The 7,873-nt window shown below is 49.8% G+C and overlaps 1 long non-coding RNA gene across 1 annotated transcript; it reads right to left on the reverse strand.

Moving 5' to 3' along the window:
- Positions 1-681: 681 nt before the first annotated feature.
- LOC116446158 lies at positions 682-5,857 on the reverse strand. Its single transcript, XR_004241066.1, has 2 exons — positions 5,416-5,857; positions 682-1,337 (listed from the first exon to the last, which is right to left on the reverse strand). It is a non-coding gene; the product is annotated as an uncharacterized LOC116446158 (long non-coding RNA).
- Between the last annotated feature and the right edge of the window lie 2,016 nt (positions 5,858-7,873).

Raw genomic sequence — 7,873 nt, forward strand, 5'->3', positions numbered from 1 at the left:
TGAAACTTTTTACAAGAGAGCTGGAAGAGGGACTTTAGACAAGGGCCTGGAGGGACAGGACAAGGGGGAATGGCTTCCCACTGCCACAGGGCAGGGTCAGATGGGATTTTGGGAAGGAATTCCTGGTGTGAGGGCAGGCAGACCCTGGCACAGGGTGCCCAGAGAAGCTGTGGCTGCCTCATCCCTGGAATATTCCAGGCCAGGGCTTGGAGCAGCCTGGGATAGTGGAAGGTGTCCCTGCCCATGGCAGGGGTTTGAAATAAATTGGTCTTTAAGGTCTCTTCCAACTCAAACCATTCTATTAAAGCATTGGTTTCTCAGGTAACAAAATAAATCCAAAAGAAGTGTTTCCATAAATCCCATGGACTGTGCTGCAAAGGTCAAGGCTTCGTTTAAGGGGTTTTTTCCCCCTCCCAAAGTTCAGTTTCTATGTAATGTAAAATTCAAATGAAATGGATGGACTCTGAGCCACCATTCAATGCTTGGGGAGTTGGGATAATTTAAAGCTTTTGGAGCAGGGACCATATTTTTTGCTTTGTGTCACTTCAGACCCTCTGACTTGCTACTGTCACACAAATAAATTTGCAGCAAATAATAATAATAACAAAAAATACATAACATATTTTCACCAGTGGCAATCTTTCCCAAATTGTCCCCAGTCACAAACAGAGAAAAAAAACGTTAGGAGGACAGAAACAGCTATTTTACTTGAACAATTGACAAAATGAGCACCTGCTCACAAAGAATCCAGCAAGACTGGGAGGTGCCTTATCACTAAAAACGCTCTATCAACCCGTTCAGAATATATCAACAAATTCACCTGAATATTTTCAAGGAGCAAATTCCTTGTGTTCTCTCACAATTGGAATAAGCTTGTTCTCACAAGACACTTCTGGGTGTATTTGTGCTGCACTCACCAAAACGGCAAAGAATAAGGTCCCAAAATCAAAGGAGCTACTGGCACAGGAGAAATTGGAGGCACCTGAAGCAGCGGAATTAGGAGCTGGTTACAGCCACCACGCCCAGACAGAGACCAAACCGCACTTTTAATGCGAATTTGGGTGATAACGATGCTATTTCATCTTTTTTGGCCCTTGTCATCTTGGGTGCTCAGACGGCAAACTCGAACACATGGCGAAGGTGGGGGAAAAGCAGCTTCTCCTGGCCCTGATCCGCTGTCTTTTCTCCCATCCCCATCAAACTCCGGGCAGGTGCAGGGCTCCGCCGGGGAGAGCTCGGTGCCTTTGCAACCCGATCCTGCCGCGGGCAGGAGCCGCTTTCATGTGCTGCGGGTTTGGGCAGGTCCGTGTCCCGCGGCCGGCACAAAGAAATCCGCCCTAAGAGAATAATTGGATGTTAATTTCCTCCAGCTTTGCCTTCATTAAGCACAATTTGAGAAAATAGCACCGCGCCAGGAGAGAGCAGTTGTCCTTTAAAGGTGCGCTTTGCTTGGGTACCTGCGGGGGTGGCTGTGCAGGGATCCGTGGGAGCAACAGTGCGGCCAGGGTGCCCAAATTCCTTGGAAAACCCGAGTGGGAGACATCACAGCCCTCCAGCTTCCCCCGGGGAGGTGCTTGAGGGGTTTTGTCCTCACCCCCACGGGTACCATCCGAGCTGAGGTCGTGCTGTCCCCACCCGCACTTGCCAAGAACCCCGACGGATGGCAGCTCCCGTGCTGCTCCTGCTTAGGCTGAGAGGGGATTACTTAATTAACGATGCAGGAGTGCCAGGTGAAAGCTTATCTATCCAGAGAGAGCGTGCCCCGATTCCTCGGCGTTGTACACATGTGGTATCGTTTTTCCATTATTTGGAACATACAGGACTAAATTAATAACAGTTCCTACAAGGCCCTGGGGCTCTCCGTGGAAGAATTTTGATCTCCTTAGGAAAGGCTCACCATTTCTCATAGGAGAGATGCACTTGACTCCTGACCTCTTTTCAAAGGCACCTGTGTGAGCTTTTAAAATCTACTGCCACCAATTATCCACTTTCAACCTGAAGTGTTTAAACCTCGGACCACATTAACAGAGCTTAGCACATAGCCATGTCATTGCAGACTTCCTGATGTGAGGAGATGCCTTGACACGGCTGAAAGAGAGTTTAGGGATGAGGCATGAGATTATCAGCTTCTCCTCCTGACAGCTTCAAACAAAGGAGCCTTTTAGCCACCTGGTTTGTGTCTCCCACACCTGCATTAAGATTGGGAGACAAACCTTTGTACTGCTGCCTTGATCCTATTATTTGCATGTACCTGTCCACAGTCACCCTGCATCACTTAATAGCCTTCAGAGAGACCAAAGGGAAGAAGATGCACATCTACTATTTCTCTTTCAGGTTTAATACCTTTTCTTTTTTTCTTTTTTTTCCTCTCCAAGGCTGCAAGACCTTTAGGACACTAAGGCATTTATTTAAACTCTAAGGAGATTTATTTGGCATGGGGGATGGAGGAGGAGAGGCTGAGGATGTAGATGAGGGTTGAAAAGGGACAGGAGGCCGTTTTAAGGGTTTCTGGCTGGGCTGCAGAGAGCAAAGCCCAGTTCCTGCCCCCAGCACCAGGCAGTCATTTGGCTTTGGGACTCCTCTGCTCCCTGCTTTGGTTTGACACTGAGGCCACCTCTGTCCTCTTGTCCCTGTGAAGAGTCACCTGCAGCTCTCCCTGCTGCTGCCTCCAAGTCCAGACAGTGAAGGATGCTGGCACTCGAGTGCTTCACCTGCACCCCAGGCACCTGCTTCTCTTAGCCCCACATTCCTCCCCTCAAAATGGCCCTGCTTTCTTACACTTATGGGCTCAAATGTCCCAAGAAATCTGCTCCAAGACCAGACTCAGCCTGGATGCAGAGTCCAGGATGTGCCCTGCTTCCATCTCCCTCTGCCTGTTGGTGAAATTAGCTTTGTGTTCTCTGTTCCAGAGCTGAAGGCATGTCTAGATTTTAAATTAAATTCATATTCTCTTTCCCATGAAGGACAGAACATTATTAACCTCCTGGATCCAGCCCTGGCTGACAAGGTTTCCATGCAAGGGGAGGTTTCATCCATAGCCTGTGCATATGCATTGCTGCATTTCAGCCTCAGCCAGTTCCTTGACTCATCAATGTAACTGAGGAAGGTAGAAATATTAGAGTTGCATTCATATTCCAGGCCTGGTTTAAATCACCAGTGTTGTGGAAAGCTCTGGATAGGTCCAAAAAAAAAAAAAAAAAAAAAAAAAGGGGGGAGGGAAGAAAAGAGTTTTCTGGTTCTAGTTTTTCACATTTTCTTTTCCCCTCTGAAAAGTGAAACCCTCCAGCTGCCCAGCATTGCACAATGGCCCAAATGCTGCGAGTTCCAGCCCTAATCCCAGCCTGCTCCGCACGCCAGGCCCAGCAGGGCTCGGCAAAGTGCCCCACTGCCATCCTGCTCCCAGGCCTGTCCCTCCCAGAGGCGTCCCTTCTTCCTGGGGTCACAGCAAGGGGCTTGTCCCCATCACCAGGCTGTGCATTTGACCTCCGACCTCGTCCAGCAGCTGCAAGAACCGCAGGAGGACAAAGAACAGGGCCAGCTCCCTTGGCCATCCTGGGATTTGTGCTGCCACAGGAAGCAAAGTGAATGGAAATCTCCAGATTTTGGTCATGTGTTGGACATGCTTTCCATTATGGTCAAATGAGTGCTGCCAGCGTTCTACCAGCATGCCAGGTGGGATGAAACCAAGCCCAAATATCTTCCCCAGCTACCAGATGATGGATAAACTCCTTGTTCTCCTTCTGTCTCTGCAGGGGTGGCACTGCCACTCTGTTTTGATCCATTGCAGGATCTGTGCAATCCTGGGTGCAGGTGCCAGGCATCCAAGGAAAACCACTGAGGTCCAGGTCTGGCTTTGGCATTGTTGTTTTTATCATTAATATTATTATTATTATTACTGTGTCAGTGGCCAAGCCTAAGATCTCTGCCAGCATTGCCTGCACTCAATGACATCGTGAAAAGTTTCACCAGGACTCTGGGTCTCTCCAGGAGGGACTGATGGGAAAAGAAGGCATTGTGCATTATGCCCAGGTGATGAACTGGATGAATCAGCCAAAACCCACTCTAATAAGGGGCCTGATCCTCAGCAAATAATCCTGCACCAAGCGCCATCCCCGAGTGAAGAGCAAAGGCTCGGGCAAAAGTCAGTAACACCAGAGGGAAAGGATGGTCTGTGGTTAAAGATATGTACTGAGCCTTCCAAGAGGGATGGATTTAGTTCCCCTTTTTGGCTTGATGTTCCCATGATCCTGACGTCAAACAAATCACTTCATCTTTTGCCACCTCACTGCCCCATCTGTTAAAGCGTATTTTTAGTATTTTTCTTTTTTCTCTTGCCCTTTGCCTTTTCTGTTCTGAAGTCCTCAGAGCAAGGTTATCTCTTGCTACACAAGGTCCATCAGAAGAGGGCTCTGACCTGAATTCCTGCTGCTGAAACACAAATTTTATCTGGATCATAATGCAGTGCCTACCATGTTTACGACACTGGTTGAGAAATCCCCATTACTATCCATGGAAAATTTTTATTTGAATGAAAATATTGAGTGGTTTGTTTGCAGAAGGAGAACCCCGAGCACAGTTTCGATTTTTCCCAGAAAAATCTCTGAAGAAAGTTTACAAACCCCAGAAATTCTTGTGAAATCCAAAAAAGCATTCATTAATCAGCGTTGCAGAGTCAAACAAAAGACAATATCGTCTGTCCCACGGGCGGATTTCCTTCCTCTCTGCAAGGAGCTGGAAACCCTTCTCTGCCGCCCAGCCTTGGTCAGGGCTCTCATTCCAGAGGAATCTTCTGCGCTTGTGTGTCAAGGAAAAATCTGTTTCCAATAGGCGTGGAAGGTCTGTGCATCGTGCTCCTGTTTCACACAGAGCACTCCCAGCCCTGCACTGGCAGAGCCTCACAGGGCGTCTCACAGTGTTCCACCATCTCCAGAGCTGTGCCAGGTCTGGAATGCCCAGTGTGGCCTGACCCCAGCCTGTGGAAAGGATTTGTCCATCAGCACCGTGCTCTGCCCCTCTTGACCCAGCCAGCTCTTCCTGTGGCTCCCCCTCTCCTCCCAGGAGCTGTCAGGGATGGAGATGGACAAATTGAGTTGCTTCCACCTTGCTTTGCCTCATTTGAGATGCTGAAGTTTCCCACTAGCTCACCCAGCAGGTCCTTGGGAAGGTCTCAAGCTGCCCACGAGCAATCTTTTCTCCCTGCATTTCTAAATCTGAAATTCCAAAGAACACTCCAGTGTGCGAATCAGTAACTTGGTACTTGCAGGTGGCAAAGTAGTTCAGGGACCACCAGCCAGTCTGTCTTAAATTCGGCTACAGGACAGGATTGCACCTTTCTCCAAGCAGAGGAGGTGGGTTTGTGCAGAAAACAACACATCCACAGGTTTCTCCCCATCACAGACAAGGCTGTGCTCTTACCTGCAAACCCTGCTGCCCCTGAGGCAAGGAGCACACCAAGGATTTGTGCTGGAGAGGTCCTGCTGTGCCCCTGAGGCAGACCTTCAGAAGTGATGGGGGAGATCCAGAGCACTTTCTCCTCCTGCTTTGTGCCCCATTTACCCCAGGATGTGCTGCTCATACCATCGCCTTGTCCCCATCCCACCTCCAGGAGGGGTGTCCACCAGGCAAGGCCCCCTTTGCAAGGATTTGGGAGCTTTTTCATCACCCAGTGTCGTAAAGTTCCTCAAGTCTGGGCAAGAATTTGTTCCGTGTCTCCATCCTCAGGAAGCCAGAGCATCACCAGAGGAGGTCAGGGCGGATTCCCAAAATGTGACCCATCCTCTCAGCAATGTGAGCGTAATTCAGAGCGTGCCGCGGGCTCACCGGCAGCTCTGGGGATTGCTGCCGTGACTCCACAAAGTGCTGCCCTCCCCCAGGAAGAGCAATCCAAAGAGGAGGAGCCCAGTGGTGCCTCTGCTGCCCTCAGACAGCGGGGGCTCGTGGTTGTGCAATGTTTACATGAGCACAGAGCTCGCCATGGATACAGAGACCTCAGGAACAGCAGCTCCAGCTTCAGAGGAGACTCACAGGAGAACAGCCCGACTCCCCTGGAGCTGGAGGAGCCTGTGCTGGCCTGGACAAGGAGCTGAGTGCTGCAGGGGGAGCAGGAAAAGTCTCACACACCCTGTTGTTGGTGTTCTCCATCTCAGAGCCACAACTTCCAAAGGGGTTGTTTGTACAACTGGAGTTTCTGCAATGGCCTCATCCTTCCCCCAGATCCCTGCCTCTCATCCCAGTTGTATTTTGGGGTGTGCATGTTCTCTGAGCTCTCTGCTTCACAGCAGCCCCAGCAGCGAGCAGAGGAGGAGGGACAGGACCTGCTGATGTGGCCACCTGCAAATGGCAGATGCAAAAGGTTCAAACACTCTGCAGAGCATTGCAAAGGAACAATTCAATTACACAGGGTGGGAATCATTCATAGAATTGTGATGTGGTTTGGGTTGGAAGGGACCTTAAAGATCATCTCATTCCAACCCCCTTTCCATGGGCAGGGACACCTCCCACTATCCCAGGTTGCTCCAAGCTGTGTCTAACCTGGCCTTGGACACTTCCAGGGATGGGGCAGCCACAGCTGCTCTGGGTAACCCGTGCCAGTGTGGGTTCAGGGCTTTAAGGGACAACCCTATGGGGTCCTTGCTCAGCTCCAGAGTCCAGCTTGCTCTTGGCACAGTCATGTCCCTCGTCCATACTCCAGCAAAGCACAGATCCATTAGTATACTTCCCCCACCTGCTTATTGAGCTGCTTTTGCTCCCTCCCCATCCTCTGAGTTCCCTTCTTTGCAGTCAGCCTTTTCCAGTTTCTCTCAGCAAGGTGGCACAGCGGTGATGCAGGAATGCTTTAAGATGCATCCAACCATCCTGCTTACAGTCCACAGGGGACAATCTTTGAGACAGGTCAGTTGGACTCCCAGCTGAGGATTTATAAGGAAAAGGAGGGTAGATCCAGGCTTTGCAAAGGATGAGCCAGAGCTGAAGCACTTGCGGTACAGAGGGAGCCTGGAGAAACCTGATTCCTTGGAAGATGGAGGCCTGAACAGCAGCTTCTTAGGTCTGTTCTTGAATTTTCCATGCATTTGTTGATCCCATCCTTATTGCCAGCCACCATATCTCCAACACTGCAATGTGTTATTCCCATTGGGAATGAGGAAACGTGGCTCTGTATGGATAAGGTGTCATGAAGAAGTAGCTTTCAGAAGGTGATGGGCCTGGGAAGTAAATGCAGAGGGCAGCTTTCCTGGTTGTCCAGGCAGACCAAGCTGCACATCCAGCCATGCCTGGGCAGCTGCTGAGCTGACAGTCTGTGCTGGTGCCCACAGGCTTGGGCATTCCATCCAGGAAAAGGACAGAGCTGTATCCAAACTCCCCAGTCAGAGCATCACTAGTGTTCGTGCAGACAAACTCCTGACTGATCTTGTTCCAGTGGAGATGATGGGCTTGACTTGATGTAGAACAACTTCTGATGGCAAACATGGGGGTAGGGTGTGTTGACCAGTTGGAAGTTGTTTTCTTTGGTTTGTTTGTTTCTGGGTATTTTGTGAAGATTTTTCTCAAAGCGTTTACTGCTGGTACCTTTTTGAGCTCCAAATTTGGATGAATTAAATGTCCTGGTGAACAAACCCCAAATCTTTGCCAAACCACATCTTCTGGGAAAGAAGGGGGTCGGCCCTTCAGACAATCCCTGGGGAGCCTTATGGGGACAAGTTGTACATGCTGGCATTCAAGAGGCCCTTTTCTCTAATTTCCCTAAACTCAGAATCTCACAGAACCTTTCTCTGTGTCATGGGGCCTCTTTTTTATCGTGTTGGGAGAGGATTTTTCATCTGAAAGCTCATAGGACTTCTCAGGGTCTCCCAATCCCTCAGACCTGAAGGCACAG

Source organism: Corvus moneduloides, chromosome 6 (genome assembly GCF_009650955.1).
Source record: "Corvus moneduloides isolate bCorMon1 chromosome 6, bCorMon1.pri, whole genome shotgun sequence".
In the NCBI taxonomy this organism is placed as follows: domain Eukaryota; kingdom Metazoa; phylum Chordata; class Aves; order Passeriformes; family Corvidae; genus Corvus; species Corvus moneduloides.